Source organism: Microchirus variegatus, assembly GCF_963457635.1.
Source record: "Microchirus variegatus genome assembly, chromosome: 4".
Classification (NCBI taxonomy): domain Eukaryota; kingdom Metazoa; phylum Chordata; class Actinopteri; order Pleuronectiformes; family Soleidae; genus Microchirus; species Microchirus variegatus.
Window position 1 is genome coordinate 15,855,799 of NC_139805.1, and position 13,711 is coordinate 15,869,509.

Consider the following 13,711-nt stretch of genomic DNA (forward strand, 5'->3'; position numbering starts at 1 on the left):
AATACAAAAAAAAGAAAGGTAACTGTGGTGTCAATGTTGACTCTTTAATATGAACTACAGTTATAGTTTAATTTTACCTGCATAACTAAGCAAAATAAAAAATTTTGTCTCAAATTTTATCAATCCAACCTAAATATTCCTTATTTTTTTATAATGAACAAAGACTCCATGAATATGTCGCTATAAAAATAATAAAATAAGAACGAGAAAGAAAAATAAAACATGAGTGGAGCTCAGCGCATGAGGAAATACTTGTGAGAGGAAAGCTAATATCTGCACACACTCATTAGTAGGTGGCCACGCACCCTACTCCCAACATCCCTAACTCAATTTCTCAAATTTAATTATCTTCTAACAATATTATTGACAATGATATCGCACACAAAGACCCAATTGTTACTAAACTCTTCCAAAGGTGTGTGAAGGAGAACCCAAAGATAGGTCTCAAAAGAAAAAGATTAACACACGATATTACAACATGAATAACAGATGGAGAGGGAGAATAAACAGGAAGAGTGAGAGTGTTTTTCTGGAATACGGGAGAAAAGGTCACGAGAGTGAACAAAAGACAAGAGAAAACAAGGGAACTTTGTGAGCCATGTTATCCCCAGTTTTAGGACCATCTATTTACATATCCCTCCACTCGCTGATGTATCCACAGTCTCCTCTGCATTTGTCTTGTTGCGGGTCAGAGCGGAAACACAAAGAAGAAGAGAAACGGCAAAGCGAGCAACACAAACACACGGAGTGTGGCCGGGGGACTGAAAGAACAGCGCTGGTTTCCCTCAAAGCCGTTAACTTTTACCTCTGGTCTGTTTTCAAACAATACAAACCATTGTGTTTATCACATTCTGGATTGTTCTGGCCTTACGGTTTTGTTGGCCGGGCATCCCCAGCAATTAACAAGCACAACTGTGTTACTGTATGAAAGTTTCAAGGCCCAGAACTGATGTGACGCCAAGTGTTTCCCTGCCTCCAGTCAGGAGTAATTCAGTCAAGATGGCCAGAAGAAGTGACATAAAGACGCCTCACATCATCACATATCTTTTAATTAAGACCCGAGTGTCCAGTTGCATGCACACAAGAGCACAAACACAACCAAACACAATCGTCACCGTAAGGCAGTGGACGGACTGGCACATCGACGCGGCTTTTGAATGAACGCACATGCTCCCTCTCACACTCAGAGTCATCACCATATAAAACACAGACCCACACCAGGCAGCACAGTGCATGTAACTGAAGAGATTATGAGACTTTTTCAAAGCGTAATGCTCTGTTGTGCAGCGCAGAATGCCAGGAAATGTTCAGCATGTAAATGAGTTAAGCACAGAGAGAAGTCAGAGATGATCCCACACAATGATTCCCTGTCTGTAAATTGTTTTACTAAAGCAGGCCGATAAAGCCACCATTGTTCTTCTTCACAATGTTTTTATTTTTGGAAATAAGCACTTTAATATGTCTTCATTTTGAGAAATTACTTTACAAAGGTTGCACTCTATTACAAAATACAAGTGATATTAGAGCTGGCAATGGAACCTCAGTAGTTCTCAGTATTCGAGTCCAAAAGGAGTCAGAAGAAACTATTCAAAAATGACTACTACTGAAACCTGGCAGCAAACACCTGGACACGTTCACAATTCACAATCTGGTTTACTTATTCTATAATCAGATAGTTCCAGAGTGGTTTTTGCCAGGTTCTTGTGCAGCTGCATGTGTTTAGACGACATACAACTTAGGCACATATGCTGTCAAGTTAAAATTTAAAAGGGGTTCGGAGAAGAGAAACATACTTATTTTATATATATTGATATGAAACTGATACAGGACAGCTATTTCATCAATGTATTAAAACACTTAAAATAAATCCCAACCTTCCCTGTTCAGTATCACGACTTTGACCAAATGCACATGTTCTTATGGACATGGAGACGAAGAAAGGATTTTTAATATGGATTAACTTAACTTATCTATTAACTTAACTTTGGCCACTTAAATAGAAATGAAACAACACTGACATATGACAGGAAACATATTTCCCAAACCTTACACTTCCAGCATAAAAGTAGCAGCATTAGATTTCATTCATTCATTATTTAATTCTAGATCTATCTATCTATCTATCTATCTATCTATCTATCTATCTATCTATCTATCTATCTATCTATCTATCTATCTATCTATCTATCTATCTATCTATCTATCTATCTATCTATCTAGCTATCTATCTATCTATCTATCAGCAGCAGCAGCAGGATGTTTATTAGTGGTAGTCATGAGAGTTACGTGGTTCCTTGAATGCATCTCGCAGCTGCTGTTCCTGGAAAGTTAACTCACTCTGTTTGTGTACTTTTACTGCAAAAAAAAAACATGAAATGTAATCTTTCCTTGTTCGTCAGCCTTCGCCAAAACCTTACCATTCATTACAATATGTTTGTAACTCATATCCGTGTCACTTTCCGCAAAAACAGCCCTTCTAGTAATAAGCCAAATATTCATAAATTGAGTAAAATGTTCTTCTTTTAACAGGGTAAGCCGATTTCGTTTGGCTAGAATACCTTACGATATAAATCTAGGCACTTTCAGACTGTAATGTGCCTTAAAATTAGTCTTCCTTTTCTTGATTAAACTGACTCTATAACTTAAAATTGTTTATATTTGCACAATCATTTTATACAACCTGCTGTTTTAGCTTGTTACTGGTACAAAGCTGTCGTATAGTTGCACATTTTTTCTTAGAAATACATCATTTGTTCGTGCTACAGTTGCTTGCCAAGATTATCCTTCTTTTTAGGCAAAAAAACACAATTATTTTACTATAAACAGTGCTTATTTTACTTTGTTGAAAATCTGTTTTTGCAGCGTGAACTGCTGACTCCCTCACACCATAATCCATAGAGAAAACCGTGATATGTCTTCTTCTTTCTTTTACTTTTATATCATGTAAAACAATATGATATGGTATGGTGTTAGTTTACTTTCTGCTGGAATTCTTCATGGAACTGGAGTGAATGTTCGCTTACATGCCAACGCTTTCACAGACATATGCCTAAGCAAAAAAAAAAAAAAAAACTACACAACTCCAGCAGCTCACAGTCCCATTTGTTTAGAAGAAGATTTTCTTGTTATGGTCTTTCAGGCAAAGACACAAATACATCTGGGTTTTTAACGTCATGACAGCATCTGACTTTCACATGTGCTTGAACTGTGTGTCAGAGTTTGCGTGACAGCTGGTGGTAGAATCATGAACTCTCCGGAGAGGGACAATCAGTGTCACTGAAACTTTTTCTCACAGAGCTTTTTATTTACACGCTCCAATAAAAACAGGTATAGGTGGAAGGAGTCCCCAATAAAAAAAAGGGTGAAAATAGATCCTTGTGTTTTGATGGCTGTTATAGCACTGGGACGCATAGATTCAAGAGCGGTGTCTCAAAGGTCAGAGAGACCTTCTGAATCGGTGTTAAATTAGTGTTTAATGTCTTCATCCTTTTCCTGCAGAGAGTTCGCACGGAGGTGATTTGGAGCATTACTATATTTACAGAATCAGTCACGCTCTGGTTGCAGAAAACGGCCTCCTCACCATACGGTGGCTTGGATGGAACCCAACAGTAAATTTAATTTAAACTCAATATGCCATGGTAATATAACAGCATTGAACACTGCAACATTACGGCAGGTCTGATGAGGAGGTGGAAGTTTATTCAATTTCTGCTCATAAAATGACCATAAAAGTACAGAAGGCAACTGAAAACAATCCTACAGCCTGTGCAACCTTATTTTGTCCTCCTTAAATGATCTTTGTTTTTGCATTAGTAAAAAAAAAAAAAATCCCTGCTGTAAACACAACGTTTGTTTGTTGCCCAAAAGGCACTAATAAGTGAGTCGAGTACAAAATCTCGTGAGCATCTTAGAACAAGCAGGGTGGGATGTGTTGCCGCGATAGACACAGTTGCAAGCATTCAGACCCAATTACGAGTGACGTTGTAAGGGCGTGAGATCAGGAGCGCAGGGGCAGAGCCACAGACGGAGAAGAAGCACCAGGGGCAAATGCTGTGTTCTGTGCAGAGACCACGTACAGATGTGCTGGCTCGTCCGCACAAAGAGCCACTGATGTCAGCGTCGCCAATTAAACACTCAGGCACGAATAAGAACTTGATTGTTATCTGCCTCTTAAAAACTGAAAGAGAAAAATCACTTTTTGGAAAGAGTAGCAGCAGCCGCTGTTGGTAACATGGAGTCTTATAATACTGTGTTACATCAAAGTGGGGTGTGGGGTGTGTGTGTGTGGGGGGGGGGGGTATCTTCTGTTCCATTAATGTCATCACATGATATCTATCCTCTTCTCTCCTGTATAATTTAAGTAGCATGTTCCTTTCAGTGAGCACTACTGCAGGACGACAGTAAACCGAGGAGCTCACCGAGACGTACCAGAGAAGACAAATTAAAGGAGCAGTACGCCAGTTTTTAATGCCCCGTCGCGCACGAATGCATAAACTAATGCTTGAAACAAGAGTGCAATTATAAAATGGATAAAAGTGGTTATTTGAGAGCTTGTTCTGCGAGACGTGTGATTATTTCTTGGCCCGAGATTGTGGAGCGAAAACAAGGCTCCAATCACCCTCCAACATGTCTGCCGTGATGTCATCCATTTGTCATGCCGCTTGCTCGTCAAAATCCTTTAGGAAAACGGAGCACAGAGCCATAAAACCTCAGACGCATCGTATCGGCGAGTGTAAAGTGCTTTCTAATCCTTTTCCTTCCCGACTAATGCGGCCACTGGGACCACGGAGGCAGAACAATAAGATAATACTGATAATTAGGGTACAACTCTTCAGTGGAAGCTTGTGGTCATTGCGACGGTGATTACATTGATTGTCGAACACGCTTGACATACTGGATGCGTTTTACATTGGGGGATCACGGTCAGTCAGTTAGGTGCTGTAATCGTACACCTATTCAGGCTGCTACAGGGGCTGATGATCATGTTCAAGTTCAGCAACGTTGTGCCTTGGCTCAAAAACTCTTGCCTGACCTCAGTGACTAATAAATGACTAATAAAGCTGAGCAGACACATGTCTCCAATCTAGCAGAACTTAACCCCACTGAAACAACATGGCTATTATTCCAAGATACGCATTTATGACTACCATGCCATACAAAGCATTCCAGTCCGTACTATACTGAGAAGATCAAACCACATCATCACATAGTTGAAAGTCAATGTCGCTGTCTTCTTCAATGAATCTCTCTCCTTCTCCCTCGCTCTCCGCTATCATTATTTCTCCACAGTGCTCCATCTGATCAGCAGATGGTCTGGACACCGTTATTAACTGTAATTGGTGGTAATCTGGGGTGATTTTTTATTTCGGTGACACTTCATTTTCTATAATTCTCGCCTCTCCCTTTTAAGTCACCTAAGCGTTGTGTTAAGTGCCAGAGTGGGACTGTGCTTGTGCCAGTGTTTAATGTGTTCAAGTCTTCAGAGACATGCAGGCCTCAATGCAAAGCAGATGTGCAGATGGATGGATGGTTTACGGAGAGGAAAGAGGGAGCGATCAGAGGTGTATACTGTACTTAAAGGAGTGGGACAATGCTGTTGAGGAGGGGGCCATTGGGAATGGGGAAAATGGGTTGTCAGGAGTGTGATGCAAACATCTGAACCCAGGGAAAAACAACCTGCCAAAACCACAAGACAGATGCCTCTGGAAATCCAATGTGACACCTCAACTGGCCCCACTTTGGCTCCATAAATCATAACATTCAGCACTTAAGCAGTTAATAATGATCATTTTATTCCTGTTCAGCCCAACACCCCCACCTGCTACACTTCTCCCCCCTCACTTTTCTTTTTTTTTTTTTTTTTTTACATTAGACAGGTCAAACACATACAAGTGTGCAACAGCCGGCTGCAGGACTTTGTAGCGGGATTCTCTGGTTGTGTGTCTTGTCTTGTGCAGATGTTGCGTATTAAGGTTCCAAAGCCTTTCCCAGCTTCTCTGAATCTCATAACTCATGTCTATATTTGTGTCTGCGGCATAGGCCCGGAACTTATTTGTTTGCTTAGTAATAGATGGATGATTGAAAAACCTGGGGGCACAAATAAATGAAAAATAACAACGTCTACAGCGAAAGCTACTCTTAAAGCAGGTGCGGCGCAAAGGAAGAAGAAGAAGAAGGAAAAAAAAACTTCTATTAAATTACTGTTAGAGCAGAGAAATGTCAGTGTTTTCATAGCAGGATTACCGGTACCAGCAGACATGAGAACTTTCATGAGGATAAAATCAATTTGTTCTGGCTGATTTTAGCCACTCTCAACCAGGTATCTTTGTTCCTCACTATTTTCTCATGGTCAGCCCGGTCACACAATAACCTCAGATTAGCTGTTATGAAGTCGAATACAAAGAAGAAGAAGAAAAGAAAAAAAAAAACTCAGAGTGAATCAGAGCGACTCATGTGCCTCCACAGGCATTCAGCCGTGAGCCTCGACTGTTTCTGGGCACAGCACTGAAACATCTTACTTTAGCCCCAACGCAGTCACAGCATCGCAGAAAAGTGATTCTAACTGCAGAGAATAAGCTACGAGCTCAGCTGTCCGAGCGATGCGTCTTTGTGGATACGACTGGTTGTTCGCACTAAGTGGCTACACAGCTTTAAGTCATACTGATGAATGCAGCGGTCGGTAAATGATTAGCTCTCTTGCTTTTTCGCAGAGAAGGACACATGTTGCGGGGAGCAGGCGTCCTCATTATAGCGAGGCCTTTTAAATGGAGCAATACTAACCACAGTCATGAACACAAACAAATAGTTGGCAGTCAACAGTGCTCCCATCCCCAACTCCTCCACCAACCCACTCCACCCACTCGAAACTCTGTGCCAGGCCTGGTGCCAGTCGAGGTCTCACAGAGCAGCCACTTCACTGCTTGGATTTAAGAGCGGTGCTGTTAAGTCAAAAACTAAACACAAGAGAGAATGCTGTGGGATTATGTCACTCCACATGCATGCTCACACACACATACGCTCTCACAGTCTCTCTCTCTCACACACACACACACACACACACTCTCATTATACATCTCTCTCGCACATACTTTTACAGAGGAAGATGCACTGATCACCTCCCACAACTTCTACCAACTACCACATCCAATCATGTCCTCTGCTTTCCCCCCACTCATTAACATAATTAAAACTTTACACTTGTGCATGTCCCCACCTGGTGGTAGCACCTTGTCACTGGTGATGGGTTCCAGACCATCATTTAATGAGGGCACAAGAATAGTCTGAAACTAACGTCAACCACACACAAGTTTTGCATTTAGTTTCTATTTTTTTTTTTAGAAAGCACAAATTATTCAATGGCAGAGATTCAATGACACCCAAAAACATTTGTATAACAGCAAAGTAGATTAGCTCGGTAATGTTTATAAGACTATGTTGTAAACATTTTGTCACCGCTGTGAAAACAGTCATAAAAAGAAAAGACCAACTGGTTTTGACCTTGGAGGTCTTAGTCAGACCCCCCACCCCCACCTCCCCCTCCACAGGGACCTCCCTGCTCAAACCCATGTTTGCAAAAAAAGCTTTTAAAACTAATTTTAAGCATTTCTGTTTGCTGCTTTCCATGTTTCCATAAGTGCCTTAATACACATCTTTATTGTCAGCTATAAAGATTTGAAGTAGAATTCACATTTTCAAACATATAAACAGAGGTGGAAAGAGTACTGAAATATTCTACTCAAGCAGAAGTACCACTATTTTTATGAAATACAAGTAAAAGTACTGGTCTAAAAATGTGCCCAAGTTAAAGTAAAAAAGTAGTTACTCAGTTACTTTTTTTTTTTTTAAACAAAGTTTGAGTTCTTTCTTGTGTCGTGCAAAAAGGACAAGTTGACACAAGTCTCAAATGGATTGTTTTTAATGTTTAAATGTTTTAATTTTCTCACTGCCAAAGTTTCCGGTGTATGATTTAAAAAAAAAAATGTATTCAAGTGAAACATTTTTTTTAACTCAGTAACAGATGAGATTTAAAACGTAGCAAAGTACAGTGCTTCCAAAAAAAACATACTTAAGTAAAAGTAAAATTACCAAGTACACAAAAAACCTACACAGTAACATGAGTAAATGTAATTCATTACTTTCCACCTCTGCATATAAATGTACATTTTTACATCTTTTAATATTATATTACTGTCTGATAATCAGGAAGACAAGGCATTTATGAGAATCACCAACCACATGATGATAACCTTTCTCAGCAAACAGAAACCAAAAACTTGAAATCCAAAGAAAGGGATTCATAGTCCACCGTTCATGCATCGGCCTCTGGGGAAACGATCCTGACAGCAATGATGGATGATCACAAAAATAAGCAGAAGAGATAAAGTCAAACTCTCTCAAAACACATGCTAATATACCAAAAAATGTGCACAGTCAACAAACCACTCTGAAGCCACAGCTCTATCCCGACAATCGCTGTGATAACAAGTTCTTCTGGCCACAAATCTGTACACTGCCGTGATTAATCACAGACAATCACAACGTTTTAGAAGAAGAAGCCCTCAGCCAAACCAAAACCTATAATCTAACTAAAAATAGCCAAAACTGTAAAGAGTGAACAATGCACAAAGCACGGTCACGAACATGGACTGACTTGACATGAAGGCAAGACTGACAAGATGTGATGCACTTGCCTGGCAGACGTGACAGAGACGTCTGGGTATAAGTGACAGACGCCTTTATGGGACTGGGGAACAACGCGGCTCCAGAGCAAAGCCAAGAGCGCCGAGAGACCTCTGCAAAGGGATCCGGAGGTGCTTCAAAGTCACACAAGAGGCTGCTCTGTTTGGAGAGGAGGCCGTAAATACTGGCAGTAAATGTAGCCAGGTCCTCCAGTTTTTAGGAGTGACGAGCAGCTGAAGCACCACACCCTCAGAGAAAGTGTCAGAGGTGAGATTGAAACACTTCTCAACTGAATGTTTCCTACAACAACTGAACACTGAGAGGGTTTAAAATAAAAAAATAAAAAATAAAAAAGTCTTAAGTGTTTATTTGAAAGGTTTTTGATCCAGAATCTGAGTATACAAATGCCTCAGTGTGACTGTGCCTGTGTTTTTGTCTTGTGAGAATAGCCGCTGTATATAAATCTGTTGTAAAAAATAAACATGGAAATTTAGTGCAGGAGCTGTGTTTTGTCTGTGTGCCTACTCGAGTCGTATCAAAACACAGGAGACGTCCCTCTGCAACTGTAGTGAAATCAGATCCATTCGTCAAACATGGCTATGACCCTCTCTTTGCCAAAATGACTATAATAGCATAATAAATCTGCACTGCTAAAAATGACTACGATATAAAAATAACTCCTGTCAAACAGAGGTCAATTGTAATGATGGCTTTATCCTCGTGTTGAATTTTATTCCGCTCGACACGGCAATAAAACACAAACATTACATCGTACAGTATTTTTTAAATGCAAATGGGATAACGAAATGCGGGGGTGTACTCGACTATAAAAGTTCATAGATGTACATGTCAAAGTGGTCAGCTACGTTAATGAACGAAATAAAAAAAAGGTTTAGCAGGCAGTAAAATAACATATCATGGAGAAAAACTGAAAAAATTCAGGTAGATATAGATAATATATCATGTTCAACCTTTGTTTATAGTGTAAACATCAAGCCCATACTGTATATATTCTGGTAACTGTCTATAATGTACATAGTCGTATTGTTAATATCTTTCTATATTGTACTTTCACGTGTGTGGAAATGCATGATAAATATTTATTATCTTTATCTTTACTGTCTTGTCTTATCTTATCTTAAATGCCAATGTTGGCATGGGTGTTAATTTAAACAGCAAGAAATCATAGACGTTATATATAAAGATGGACGTAGTAACCGTGATGATTTTTAGAAACCATAAATTGTCAGAGAATAGTCACCTGAATATGTGTGCGCTCATATGTGCTGTATTTTATCGTCTATTTTCCTCTAAATGGGAACATCCATCTTCTACTTTATCCTCCACATGAGGGTCAAGGCAGGGTCACACCCAGTCCATCACAGGGCCACATAGAGACAAACAAACAGCCACTGTCACGGTCACACCTATGGACAATTTAGAGTATCCAATGTAACTAATCCTCATATTGCATATTTTTAGACTGTGGGAGGAAAATGGAGAACCCAAAGGAAACCTAAATGTGGAACATATAGTTTACAAATTCATGATCTAATGAAAAACAAGTTCAATCAAGTTAGAATTCAGGTTCATTTTCATACGGACTTCCATTCAAAGTTCTGCAGTCGCCTCCTGGTGGCAAACTGCTACTTCCTATGTTTCACTTGGCTACGTCCATTGTTTTCTATACAGACAACTGTCGCATGTTACATTTAATCATAAACGAAGCTTTGTTAAAGGTGCATTATGTAATAAATCTAAATCAACTGGCCATAAAATCCTCCTTATGTGTCACAGAGACTCAGGAATAATGTTCATATAACAAACTGAACTCACCAAGAACAACAGTACAGACAAAATATTTGTATAAAAAAAAATATTTTGCAGACTGCAAATCATGTAGAGTCTCAACTGCCAAGCAACCACGGGTTGCCAGTTACGTCAGAAAACAAAACATAAAAGACCTCGGTATTTTGAATTTGAATGTAGTAACCGTTTTTTGGTTTTTGGTTTTGGAATATGAACGTGTACAAACTCTTTTCAGCCCAAAGTTATTTTGACACGTCTCTCGAATGCAGACCTCGTTGAGGCACACTACGTGAAAATTGGAGCAGTCTCCTGTGGGCACCATGACTGTCACGGCAGTTCAGCCCCAGGTTGTTGACATACTGTAAAGTGCTGCTATGACATTGCATTCCTCAATCTGTGCTGCCAGCATCATGACATAAACTGGGCAGAACATAATCTGTTACTCAGCGACTGCGCTGCGATGCCAGTGGAAACAGATTCACCCGATTCCATCAAAACGTCTATTTCAATGACGCTAACGCTGTCTTCATTTTTCAGTCAGTCCAATATTTACTAAGCAAGAGATTTTGATTGGACACAGATGACAGGAAATTCCTCGGAAATGACAGAGGTTAATCAGCTGCACATTACAGGAGTATCTCCCCGCACACATTCTCGCCCCAGTGCTGCCTCCTGCCATCAATTACAGTCGCAGAGATGATTGGGGATTTGTACGTCTTCTGTGAAACAAGTGATCAATTTGCAGCGTATGTTAATGGCTTCAAGACAACAGTGGGGGAGAGAAACCTGAAAAGGTCTGGCGGAAAACGGTCGGTGGTCCGACTGAGCGGTCGCATTTAAATGTTTAATTAGATCACATTTGAATGGAGCAACATTTGAAAATGATTATTCACCTAAACAGAGGGGATGCTGGTTGTTTAAAGCAAGGACCAAACCAGATGTTTTGGAAATCCAATATCACTTCCTACTTCTATTTTAGTTTGTGTTGTTTCAGTTCAGGGAGAAAAATGAAATACTACTTTGTGAAAAAGGATAATGTTCAAAGCACGCACAGCAATTGCTTTTGGCTTTTGAAGTTTCCGGTTGAAGTTCAGGGCCAGTGTTTCACCACAGAGTCCACAGTGGATATTAGCCATTGAAGATGATTAGGGGTTATCTCGGTTACAAAGCTCTGTGAGGAAAGTGGGTTTTTCAAAAGGCCACAATCTGTTTTGACAGTGGAGGCAAAGAGGGAAAGCTTGTATTTAGATTATATTATTGGTGTTGTTACATTAGCAGCTTCTAAACCCTTCATATTTCTGCATATTCTGCTCAAATGTTACCTCGAGCACAGGACACAACAAAAAAGGCCCAGTGATGTGAGAGAGTCCAATAATATGTAGAGTGTAATAATCTGATGGTTAGTTACTTGACCAGCAAGGATGCAATGGCATTCTGGGAAAGTGAGGACATCTTGACTGGTCCTCGCATTCTGTCACACTTGACAGAATTGACTGTATTTGGGTCAAGACCTGGTTTTTATTTTGCACTACTCTCTGGATATTTATTTATTCTGACCTCATTTGGACATTTTTAAAGAAATATATTGTATTTCTTTTTTTTTTATCAAACTGCTGCTGACTGCCTGTGTGTGTTTGTGATTTAGTTCGCTGTATTTATATTGATACTAATTATAAGAAAAAGGAGAGAGCAAGAAATGCTTGGTATAATGACAATAAAGACAAAAAAGAAATAAAGAAAATGACATGTAATGTAAAACATGATGTGTAGTTGTGATGGTCAAGGTTAAGGGATGTGAAGGGCAAGTGGCGTGTATGTGTTTACCTCTTTAGAACCTTTTCTAGTCCTCATGGAGGAGAACTAAACCTGGTCCTAATTAATGAGGCAGAACCTAATGGTTAGATTAAAGTTAAGGATAATGCTTTTTTTAAAAGGTTTTTCAAGTGAATGGAAGTCACTGTGAGTCCTTAAAAGGATAGATGTGCAAACGTGTGTGAGTGTAAGTGGGTGTGGAGGGTTTCTCCAAATGATTCATTTTTGGAGCTGATTAGTCAACAAAATATGGTCTGACACATAACACATTTTCCAGGATATCTCCATAAATAGGGCAATAGAGTTAATCTGCAACGTATTATTGAAAATGACATTTAATGAAAATTACATGACATGATAAATGATGTCATAAAATGATGCATCATTATAAGATGTGCATTTTCCAAAGTCCAAAAATAGTTTTTCTGAATCCAATTGAGCTCAGGTCATCAGGATCTCCCCAAGTCAGCTTGTTTAAAAAAAAAAAAAAAAAAAAATGATGATAACACTCGCTTCAATGGCAGTGTGTGTGCCGAAGAGCCAAACTCACACAGAAACCAAAATCTGAAAACATAGCTGAAAAAAACAACGAGAGCTGCAGAGGAGAGGTTACCTCCTCTTTTTTTGGAGGGGGGGGGGGGGCACCACAAGATTTTGGGGGTTTTCATAAATTTATAGAATAATAATAAGAGAGGGCCCCAGGTTTTCCACTGAGCAAACCTGAGTTGAGTTTGAAACCACACATACCTAAGGAAGTCAGCAATACCATTCCTTTATTGTGTGGGGAGCCCTTATTAACCACGGACCACCCCCCCTGAAACCCCCCCCCCCCCACACACACACACACAAACACAGATCATACACAGAGACAGGAACATGCTCTGTGGGTAATTTGAGATGGACAGTCCTGCAGACATTATATATCACTGCACATCAAACAGGACTCAGTCCTATGCTGCTGTGAAGAGGAGGAGGAGGAGGATGTGCCCCTCATCTCTCTACACCCTCAGGAAGAGTCCAGTGTTTGCCACTGCTTGAGCAATGATAGTTTGACTCCTGACCCCCTGCACTTACAGGAGACTAAGGTGCACAGAGGTCTGTAAAAGAAAAAAAAAGAAAAAATTCCAAAATGGGACCAGGTGACACCTATGGAAACACATTCAATCTTGTGTGGTGGGAGGTCAATACAGAGCTATTTACACAGACAACAGCAGGCAGTGTTGGGCCACCATCAAAGAGCTTTATGAGCAAATATATTCTCACTGTGTAAGCGTTTTTGATGTGCAGGCATTGAAGCCCCCCCTGAGTTCCTCCTTCACTTGTTTAATGGCTGTAATACGACTCCTTTTATTATGATTTCTGCTCCCGCTGCTGGTGGTAACGGGCCAAAGTGAGTTTTGACTCATGAGTG

General features: G+C 40.0%; 1 protein-coding gene across 1 annotated transcript in view; it reads right to left on the reverse strand.

Moving 5' to 3' along the window:
* Nucleotides 1-13,711, reverse strand: part of glis1b (GLIS family zinc finger 1b) — a gene marked incomplete at its 3' end in the record, with an annotated part of 73,984 nt that overhangs the window by 42,984 nt on the left and 17,289 nt on the right. The gene's annotated exons all lie outside the window — the stretch shown is intronic.